This window comes from Schistocerca piceifrons, chromosome 1 (assembly GCF_021461385.2).
Source record: "Schistocerca piceifrons isolate TAMUIC-IGC-003096 chromosome 1, iqSchPice1.1, whole genome shotgun sequence".
In the NCBI taxonomy this organism is placed as follows: Eukaryota; Metazoa; Arthropoda; class Insecta; order Orthoptera; family Acrididae; genus Schistocerca; species Schistocerca piceifrons.
The window spans coordinates 116,543,020-116,553,591 of NC_060138.1; the positions used below are offsets into that span (position 1 = coordinate 116,543,020).

At 41.5% G+C, this 10,572-nt stretch overlaps 1 pseudogene; it reads left to right on the forward strand.

The window, feature by feature from the left end:
* The first annotated feature begins 2,357 nt into the window (after positions 1-2,357).
* LOC124725591 lies at positions 2,358-2,475 on the forward strand (annotated as a pseudogene).
* Positions 2,476-10,572: the final 8,097 nt, after the last annotated feature.

Genomic DNA, 10,572 nt, shown 5'->3' on the forward strand with positions numbered 1-10,572 from the left:
GTGTTTCAAAGTTTTGCTGACCTTCAAAGTAGTCACCAGCATTGTGTATAACCCGTTGCCAGAGATGTGGAAGTCGTAAGATACTCTTAGCAGTGCCAGTTGTGTTGACAGTTCGAGCGGCGCGGTCAATTTCCCGACGAATTTGTAGCAGTTCTGTAGCGAATGCCGTGAAGTGTTTCCTTCAGTTTATAAATCGAACTGAGCTCACGAGGGCTTAAGTCAGGAGAGTGCAGTAGATGGTATATCACTTAGTAGTCCCATCAGTCAAACAAATCAGTAACAGCTTGCACTGTACGTACTTGAGCATTGTCCTGCAAAATGATGGTCAGGTCCTGCAGAAAGAATCATCACTTCTGTCTCTAAGCTGGTCGTAGGTTGTGTTCCAAAAAAAGAACAGCATAGAGACAGAAGTGATGACACTTTCTGCAGGACCTGACCATCATTTTGCTGAGAAGGTGGTGAGACGGGGTTGTAGTCTATCCCGTATGTTATTCAATTCCTAGCTTGGGCAAGCAGCAAGGGAAACAAAAGAAACATTGGAGTAGGAATTAAAGTTCAGGGAGAAGCAACAAAGACTTTGAGGTTTGCCGATAACATTGTAATTCTGGTTGGTTGGTGGGTTTGGGGAAGGAGACCAGACAGCGTGGTCATCGGTCTCATCGGAATAGGGAAGGATGGGGAAGGAAGTCGACCGTGCCCTTTCAGAGGAACCATCCCGGCATTTGCCTGGAGTGATTTAGGGAAATCACGGAAAACCTAAATCAGGATGGCCGGACGCGGGATTGAACCGTCGTCCTTCCGAATGCGAGTCCAGTGTCTAACCACTGCGCCACCTCGTTCGGTTGTAATTCTGTCAAAAATGGCAAAGGACTTGAAAGAGCAGTAGAAGGGCTCGGACAACGTCTTCAAAGAGTTTATAAGACTAACATTAACAAAAGCAAAACAGGGATAGTGGAAAGTAGTCGAATTATATCAGGTTATGCTGAGGAAGTCCGATTAGGAAACGAGACACTTAGAGTAGTAGATGAATTTTGTTATTGAACAACAAAAAACTGATAATGGCGGACATGGAGACTATAAAATGTAAACTGGCAATGGCAAGAAAAGCGTTTCTGAAGAAGAGATGTTTGTTCGCATAGAATATAGCTTTAAGCGTTAGGAAGTCTTTTCTGACTGTATTCGTACGGAGTGCAGCCATGTTTAGGGAAGAAGAGAACAGAAGCTTTTGAAAGGTGGTGCTACAGGAGAATGGTGACGATTAGGTGGGTAGACCACATAACTAACGAACTGGTACTGAACATGACTAGGGAGAAAAGAAATTGGTGGCAGAACATGACTAGAGTAAGGGATCGGTTGATAGGACACTTTCTGAGGCACCAAGGGATCACTAGTTCATTGTTAGAGGAAAAGGGGGGGAGGGACTGTGAATGGAGAATAAGAGATGAATACAATAAGCAAATACAGAATGATGTATAAGCTGCATTAGTTACTCAGAGATGAAGAGGCTTTCACAGGATAGAGTCGCATGGAGAGCTGCATCAAACCATTCTTCGGGCTAAAGAGCACAAGAAGAATGCCGGCTGCGGTGGCCGTGCGGCTCTAGGCGCTTCAGTCCGGAACCGCGAGACTGCTATGATCGCAGGTTCGAATCCTGCCTCGGGCATGGATGTGTGTGATGTCCTTAGGTTAGTTAGGTTTAAGTAGTTCTAAGTTCTAGGGGACTGATGACCTAAGATGTTAAGTCCCGTAGTGCTCAGAGCCATTTGAACCATTTTTGAACTCAAGAAGAATGTTGTTTTCGTTTATGAATAGTGTTACCGAACTGTTAGATCTACGGTGCGGCTGTAAGCTGAACGGCATGCTGATCGTACCGAGCCCCCACGATCAGTCTCCGGAAACATTACACATTTTTGTCGAAAAATTGTGAAAAATTAATCTCGCATGTACAGTCAACATGTCTGTCAACGTGTTGGGTGGACTCTTGAAGAGTCGCATGATTGGTCCCTGTTTTACTGATGGGTCTCTAAACAGCTTTAACAGTTCCAGGCAGATATGCTGCCGTGTCTGGAAGACAACCCACCGGACATACGGCAATCCGTGTGGCAGTAACATTACGGATGATCCGCCCATTCTCTTTGAACAGATAGTATGGAGGTCCTTCGTTCGTTGTTTGGTGAACGAAAAACGGCCGGCACACTCGCAAGGCTCAACATGTCTGACCTTGTATCTGTGTGAAAATTAAAACAAGAAGTCTGCAAGGGAACACCGCTGACTCTCGAAGACAAAGTGACGAATAGCATGGCAAGTCCAAATGAAAAATTCAGAATGGAAAATTGTCTGCCCGCCATCACTTTACGGGCGACGGCCATGCCACAGTGGCTACACCGGTTCCCGTCAGATCACCGAAGTTAAGCGCTGTCGGGCGTGGCCGGCACTTGGATAGGTGACCATACGGGCCGCCATGCGCTGTTGCCATTTTTCGGGGTGCACTCAGCCTCGTGATGCCAACTGAGGAGCTACTCGACCGAATAGTAGCGGCTCCGGTCAAGAAAACCATCATAAGGACCAGGAGAGCGGTGTGCTCACCACACGCCTATCTGCTTTGCCTTCTGAGGATGACATGGCGGTCGGATGGTCCCGGTGGGCCTCATGTGGCCTGATGACGGAGTCCTGCTTATCACTTTACGGCATACTAGCCGTTACCTGCGACTGCGCTCGCCAGTCAGTAGTTTTGTTATGGTGAGTGGTGGTGAGTAATTGAGTTAGTAATTTATAAACTTCTGCTATATAGCGGTGCAGATGTGTATGTGTGTATGTATAAATGCATGTAATGCCCGTGAGCAGGTACATAATGAACGAGTTTCTGAAAAATGGTATATTACCTACTTGAGCTGTTGGTAAAGTACTTTATTTATACCGCCAGATTCAGTTGTCTAACCATAATCGCGTTCGTAAAAGCATTCACAGCATCACGTTAGGTGAAATATAAACTTGTTACCGTCAAGTGATAAAACCGCGAATAATACACTGTTATCATATCGTAAAATAAATTACATCGTCAGTCTATAGAAACTGTGCTACGGAGCGTACTTATTCATGTTAAAATTATAATCGACGTTGACTGAACGGTCAGACGACTGAAACTGGTTGTATTTTACCAGCAGCTCAAGGCGGTAATGTGACATTTTTCAAATATGTAACAGCTGAACTGTGGCTCTTAAAAGTATATTTGGAGCTCGTTTCTATCATTTTTCCACGTGTCGCATCTTAGTAAAAAAATATTCACGATCTGAACTGTACACAATTCTGTAAATAACGTTTTGGTTCTTGCCTTCTTTTGCAAGGATGTAAAGATTTTGTGGGTTCGATACAGGTGGGAACGTCGTATGCAGTTGCCCACGAGAAAATCACGGTTTTACGACATGTACACAGGCAACTTTGTTTGCCTTGGGTTTTATTTCTGGTCATTCCAAAAGCAACTTATGGTGGTAATTTCAACTGAAAAGACGTATTCTCTCGGAATAACAAGCATAAACTCGAAAGCAGCTGTCTGCTGTTTTCACGACTATATCACATCACATGTTCTCCGTTTGGTGTACGGTATGGGTACACCAATAATTTGTACTCTACCTCTGTCATTTTTTCTAAAATGCGATCTTAGCAGCAGCGTGGTTATGGACTGAAGCGCCTAGAACCGTTCGGCCACAGCTGCCGGCAAACACAGTTGAATGACATTAATAAACTTCCGTTTCCACTGGGAATGTGTATAGGCATAATTCAATTACGAAAGTCGCATATGCCATGGCGAACGCTTTACGAGCAAGCAAATATGATAACATTAAGTGTAACAACAATTTTGAGTGAGAAATATTTGTGCTGCTGTGATCTTCGTGTTTTATATCATTAGATATTTATCCTTACTGTTTTATAAATTCAAAAGGGAACATATGAAGACAATGTTCCGTGGGTGGGTACAATGGTTGTACTTGAGTTGGTGAGACAAAGAAAATAAATGTGAAAAACGCTAAATATTTCTGTATGTTCAACAGTATCAGATTCTGCAGTTTAATGAACTGAGAAAAAAGAATTCAGCGTACAAAGTAGTTAAAATTATACTCCTACTTTGCGCTATTTGTAGATCTTTTTTAATTTGCATGAACCACTGATTCTAAGGGTGTTGAACGGTCTCACACACTTCAAGAAATGGCAAAGAAATCAAAAAATGTTCTGCCTTTATTTGAGTACTGAAGCAATGTTACCGCAACTTGTCCGACTCTTTTGTACCTAACAACTGACTTTTACATTTACGAGAAAAAAATTGCAGATAACAGAAATAGAAAACGTTTTAACAAGTACTCGCGTCTCATCTTCGAAGTACTAACCAAACAGTGTTACGTGGAGGCTTTTCCAAGATAAAATATGCGAAGCCTGAATAAAAAATCAAGTGTGGGCTGCCTCGCTTCTGCATCTGACAAATTAGAGTTTCTCTCAAAGCCTCTGCTTGTAGATGACTATAAATAAATAATTAGTGTCGGGACTGAGCATCGAAGGAAAAGGTAGTTTTTAAGTATTATAAGGAGACGCACTCAAGAAAGAATCACAATGCTTTCCGTGACTGAGAAAATGAAAATACTGCATATTCGGAGGCTGTGGGGCAGTTAGCGAAGACGGCGTCCGTGATTGCCCGCCAGAAGTTAACAAGATTGGAAATTTAATAAAATTCAAGTACCTCGGAGCACTCTCGGGAGTGGAGGACTTATTAAATGACGGAAACGATAGAAGTCGATTGTATAGAAGCGGGCGCACGGCACGGAACGCCGTGTTCGTTGCTGAAAGCAATCTAGCCTTAGGAAAGCAATGGTCTCCCTTTGCCATTCTCGAATCGCTATTTACTCCAATAAATGTCTGCGTGTTCTTCTGCAGAACTGATATTCCACGGACTGTATTGATATCATTCCCGAACGTTAAGGAACTCTGCAGCGAAATTCTACCAGACCCAGTTTTAAGCAAAAATGTTCCGTCTTGTGATGGGACATCCCCCTCTAACACTACCTTTTTTTTATAGACTTAACCGAAACCATGTATATTGTCGATTCTTGTATAAATGAACATTCTCGCCTGTTTCACTGAAAGAATTTCGTTTGATTTTGTACATGATGTATTATATTTCAGGTTTAAATGTATAAAAAAAATTAACTTCTTACAATCAGTATGTATTAACGGTTAAAAATTATTATTGTTTTAGAAATATTTGAAATTAGAAATCTGGCATACTTAAAATTAATTATTAAATTTATTTCTGGATTCATTTTTTAAATAATGTTATAACTTGGTGATGATTCTCCTTTTGTCAAGAAAGTTTGTTAGCTCTTTCACTTCGTAAACTCTTTGGAGTATTGTAAGTACCGCAGAATGTTTGTGTGAGTATATGATCGACAATAAAGCCTAGTTTGCACGACGACACTAGGTTACAGGCTACCGACCACTGCGCATGTCTTCGGTGAAACTAAATACTTTCGGTGTATTCCAACTTTGGCGACGCTAGTTGCATGAGTTTTGAGGTTATGTGTGTTCGTAGAGTGTAGAAATATGCAGTGAGGAACGGAGAATAATGTTCGCTATTTGGGTATCTGTGCTTTGCATAGATGTTTGTGGGATTTCAGTGAAGCTGATTACAAAAATAAGCAACATATTGCTGCTTCTGGGACCTTCACGTGCGCTCAGAGCACAGATAGTTTGACAATATCTGAGCTGCAGGGCAAAAATTTATTGAATTAGGAGCACATATACAACTGAATTAAGAAAAATACAAGCAAATGTAATTCTAGCTCTGCAAATGCTCTTGTCTAAAAGACTCAAATCCCATAGTTCGAGTTGGCCCACTTTTTTTTATTTAAGGAATTTTATTGACAGGAGGGAAGGCTACACAAATCAAGAAGCTGCATACTTTATTCAATATTCACCTATTTAAAACGTCGCAGCACTGCTCCCCATTCACATCTGTTTGAATTTTGAAATATTGCCACTGTACAGATCTATGTTCAAGACAGTAGTTTGCAAACCATTCTCTTCTTAATTCAGCCTTCTTCGAATAATTATTACTGTTAATGTTAATAATTATTACTGTTAATGTAAATAATTATTGGTGTTAATGATAAAGCGTCATCACCAACTAAAACCGCATCATATAGCATGCCGAGTGTTCTCTATTGCAATGCACGCAATGAGATACGTAATTTCAGTTCTGGCGACACTGCTTCATGCATTACAGTATCTTTATTCCATATCGCATAATGAAATCTATTTAGAAGAAACGTGAACTTTTCTGGTGACATTCTAAGGTAATTAAAAGAACTTCTTGGGTCTTCCATTACAAATTTTCAGCAAGGATGCTGAGCAACCGAGCTGAAGTCTTTCCTTCATCCAGTCACGAATCGAAAGACTTTTCTTGTTTTTTTTTTCTTATGCAGCGATTCCAGACAATAAGCTTTAACACCATCACTATTCGTGCGACGTGCAGCTGCAAAAACTTTCGTTTCAGACACGAGTCAGGAACACACAAAACGACGAAACTGAAGTGTATACTGGTTTCGCCGTGTCTGCAGTCAAATATGAAACCATTTGCGTGCAACTCATTCCACGCAACGTGTGGCGCAACCCAATGTCGTCGTGTAAACTAGGCTTAACAATGTAATTTGGAATATTAAGTGGAAATTGTAACAAGAGTGTGATATTTAATAATGTGACAAAGAATAAAATTCAAGAAATATACTGGCAAATCTTCATCTGTTATTTAGTCATCAGGAGCCCACAGCGTTAAATGAAAATTGCAGCCGCAAGAATGTACCCCTAGACGCTAGTATTCGAGCCAACAACATGAAGAGAAAATCAAGATAAGTAAAAAGTTTTTCTTTTATGTATTTTACGTCTCTAGAAACTTTTGAAACTATTGAAGAAACTAAGAAAAATTTAATAACGATGTGTGGGAGGGTAAGATTACAGTCTGCCATGTGGGAAGGTAAGATTACGGTCTGATTCTAAACTTTTACGTGCAGTGTGGCAGCAGGAGGTAAGCCAACCGGCACAGGCAGCAGAAATCTGGCTGTGCACGTGTCGAACATTGGGCGCAAACTGCCTCACGTGTTCTGCCATGTATTTCATGTTCCTTTTCTTGCTGGACCACCCAGTACGTGCTTTTCAGCTTGCAGTTCTTCCTCTTAGTCGTTTTCACTATGTGGTACAATCTGATTGCTCTTTCCCAAGCACTTTCATAAGGTAACAAAAAATTAAATTTTTCTATTACAGATTTTCTTCGTTTAGCAACAAATATTCTTCAGTTCAACTTAGCAATGACAGTAAGTACATATGCAACGACAATAATGCCTCTGGCTTTCCAGATAATGTTCTAGCGCGAATTAATAGAAAGGTGAGGGGAAGAGGATTCAATGTCCCGCCTACGCTGAAATCATTAGAGACCGAGTACAATTTCGAATTAAGGGAGGATGAGGAAGGAAATCGGCCGTTTCTTGTCGAAGGAACCGTACAGTCTTGTGTGTGGAGCGATTTAGGGAAATCACGGTAAATCTAAATCTGGATGGGTGGACAGGAATTTGAACCAACGTCCTCCCGAGTGAGATTCCAGTCAGCTACTTAGCTCGATAGTGTGAATAGACGTTAATTTTTGATACGCTGAAATATCCGATGAAAATTGACCGAATCTGGAAATACTGGTAGTCAACTGAAGATTCGAATAATACTTACTATAGTTTATATTGAACAAGCAGTAAAGGAAACAACAGAAAAATTCGGAGTAGGAATTAAAATCCATGGAGAAGAAATCAAAATCCATGGAGAAGAAATCAAAGCTTTGAGGTTCGCCGATGACATTGTAATTCTGTCAGAGGCAGCAAAGTATCTGGAAGAGCAGTTGAACGGAATGGACACTGTCATGAAAGGAGGATATAAGATGAACATCAACAAATGCAAAACGAGGATAATGGAATGTAGTCGAATTAAGTCGGGTGATGCCGAGGGAATTAGATTTGGAAATGAGACACTTAAAGTAGTAAAGGGGAGCAAAATAACTGATCATGGTCGAAGTAGAGAAGATATTAATGTAGACTGTCAATGGCAAGGAAAGCGTTTCTGAAGAAGAGAAATTTGTTAACATCGAGTATAGGTTTAAATGTCATGAAGTCGTTTCTGAAAGTATTTGTGTGGAATGTAGCCATGTATGGAAGTGAAACATGGACGATAAATACTTTAGACAAGAAGAAAATACAAGATTTCGAAATGTGGTGCTACAGAAGACTGCTGAACATTAGATGGGTAGACCATATAACTAAAGAGGAGGTATTGAATAGAATTGGGGAGAAAAGAAATTTGTGGCACAACTTGACTAGAAGAAGTCATCGGTTGGCAGGACATTTTCTGAAGCATCAAGAGATCACCAATTTTGTACTGGATGGCAGCGTGGAGGGTAAAAATCGCAGAGGGAGACCAAGAGATGAATATACTAAGCAGATTCAGAAGGATGTAGGTTGCAGTAGGTACTGGGCGATGAAGGAGCTTGCACAGGATAGAGTAGCATAGAGAGCTGCATCAAACCAGTCTCTGGAGTGAAGACCACAACAACAACAAGATAATTTAAAAGGAAGGCTGTCACATTATATTGGTGTGTTATCATGGATGACGGTTTATGATATATTTACGGTCAAAAGTAGATAGGGTTTACACTAATTTAGAGAAGGGCGTAATTAAACCACAAGAGAAGGAACATTTTTGTGTGGCTTATGTCATCATAACTAATACATGAAACTGAAACTGGTGAAAGTATGCGATAAATGACACGCTGTTAATTAAATGGTCCGTTTTTTATGCCGTGGTCGAATGGATTTCACCTTAAAACCCAACGTTCCGTCCCAAATGCGTAGAATTTTTCAGGTGGGATCAAAGCTTCTTTGAATGTCCGAATCACGCTCTTTCTCGCTACTGACTACAGCAAAATTCCGCTTACGTGGGCTTCCGCGCAGTGGCGTGACATGTTTTGAACACGCGAGCGCAATTGGTCGTTGTCGACTGCCGTCGTCACCTTAGTGTGCGCGAGTAATGAGTAGATGGGCAAATATCTATTAGGTACATTACTTACGTAGATTGTGGACGGTTGGGAATGTGGGTCTCATGGGATGCGTGCCAGGGTTAAGTTCCTAGAGTCGCGGTATTTATCTCAGTACTTGGTGGCTCAGATGGACAGAGCGTCTGCCTTGTAAGCAGGAGATCCCGCGGTCGAGTCCCGGTCGGGGCACACATTTTCAGCTGTCCCCATCGAGGTATATCAACAACACCTGTCGGCATCTGAGGGTTTTAATTAACTAACATTTATTCTAGAGAAGCTGCACGATCATCAATGGTATATGTCCTTTCGAGAACAGTTACTATCTTTATATATATTATTACCTCGGTTGCGGCCGGCTGCAAGCCTTTGGACGTGTGGGGCGCGTACCGACGCAAGGAGCGTGTTGTGCGCTTCAGCGATCGACCGGACCTGGAGGCGGACGGCGGACCGCCGTTGTGTTGAAGTTGTGTGCCACGCTGTTGCACTCATATGTCTGGGGAGCGCCCGATTTTGTGTATCGGATGCGACTGAGCCAAACATCGACATTAGCGATAGGTACAATTGCCATTTCCTGTGACTGTTTAGCTCGGTAGTTTTCTCATTGTTATTTGTTTGATGTTCACGTTCGGTTCCATAACAGACTTCTGGTTACTGATCCCGTTTCTGTCTCTAGGCAGGTAAGTTGTGTCTCCTTTCCTATAAACTTACTAAATTTGTTTCTTTAATGCTCCAATCTGAGTGTTATTTGCCAAGTTTGGTGTCAAGTGCCTAGTTGACTGCTGTAAGGCATCGGATTTGTGGTGACACGCATTTATATATTAAGTATGTTCATTTCAGGTGGCCAGCCGTTGTGACCGAGCGGTTCTAGGCGCTTCAGTCCGGAACGGTGCTGCTGCTACGGTCACAGGTTCGAGTCGTGCCACAGGCATGGCTGTGTGTGATGTCCTTAGTTAGGTTTAAGTAGTTGTAAGTCTAGGGGACTGATGACCTCAGATGTTAAGTCCCATAGTGCTGAGAGCCATTTGAACAGTTTTTGAGCGATTTCACGTGCCACGTCCTGCATGTACTATTACTGGAGTGCACAATTTCATGCGCACAACTTCATCTCTTGTCTTATTGAGTGCTTATACTACCAAGTTTGTGCCTTTTTTTTCTGTTTGTTAGGATGGGGCTTGTTAATCTTAATTATTACGGCATAAATTCCTCTTCTAAATTTACTTTGGTGTTTCTGACTTTATCTGGGAGGAGACTGAGCAGTGTAATGCCTTACTTTTACACATAAACAAGAACGATCTGTCACACTACTACACTTTAAAACACAGTTTATATGTAATTAATGTCACACATTCTCATACAGAACCTAGATCCGATTTCTTTTACATGCTGTATATGATATGATGCTATCATCCCCCTTCCCTGCTGTGTGAAAGGATGAATGAGCAAATGTATTTCTAGTT